This window comes from Lupinus angustifolius, chromosome LG16 (genome assembly GCF_001865875.1).
Source record: "Lupinus angustifolius cultivar Tanjil chromosome LG16, LupAngTanjil_v1.0, whole genome shotgun sequence".
Classification (NCBI taxonomy): domain Eukaryota; kingdom Viridiplantae; phylum Streptophyta; class Magnoliopsida; order Fabales; family Fabaceae; genus Lupinus; species Lupinus angustifolius.
The window spans coordinates 20,403,043-20,403,830 of NC_032024.1; the positions used below are offsets into that span (position 1 = coordinate 20,403,043).

A 788-nucleotide genomic window follows, 5' to 3' on the forward strand; every position below is an offset into this window, starting at 1 on the left:
CCACAAAATCGGAAATAAAATTTCAAGAATAAAACTCAACTAGAGTTTTGTCTAATTCTTTACCGAAAATTCCCAGAAATTCATTTTCGAATATATAATTAATGAAAATATTAGTAAAATCTTATAATTCAAACTCGTAAAATTCGCGGTGTTACACCCCCTTAGTTCACGAACTCAAGTCGGATACTTGCCCAACAAGGCATAAACACAAACAATACTTTCACAACATCATCTTTATACCATTTAAGACATGATCTCATTCCACAACGTTATACCACAACACCCTACCCGTGTTCGTCGCATTGTTCACAACCTCATCTTATTTCAATCTTTCCACACTGTCCCTCGCCCAAGTGGGGACTAGTCGCTCAAGCGACAATTCGCCTTTAAATCTCGAATAGACTGAAGCTTTCCTCGTCTAGGCGAAAGTATTATCGCCCAAGCGAGAGGGTTCCATAAACTTATTAAAATTCTGGATTTTTTTTTTCGCCCAATCGGGTTTTTGCTCCCCCGGGCGGACTTTCGCCCAGCGACGCCTCGTTCGCCCAGGCGAAATCCTGAAAAATATTTTTTTTTTTTGCCCAATCGGGTTTTTGCTCGCCCTGGCAGACTTTCGGTCGCCCGGGCTCGCCCCGACGACTCCTAGTTCGCCCAGACTACTGAGATTTGGACAGAATGCTAATTTTTGCCATTTTCAACAACCAAGACACATTCAAACATGGTTTTTCAACCATCTGTACTCAGAAAATTTTCCAACAACATTCATATACAATATTCAACACATTTCA

General features: G+C 40.7%; 1 long non-coding RNA gene across 1 annotated transcript in view; it reads right to left on the minus strand.

Moving 5' to 3' along the window:
- The window catches only part of LOC109330297, a 13,110-nt gene that overhangs the window by 6,643 nt on the left and 5,679 nt on the right, over positions 1–788 (minus strand). The gene's annotated exons all lie outside the window — the stretch shown is intronic.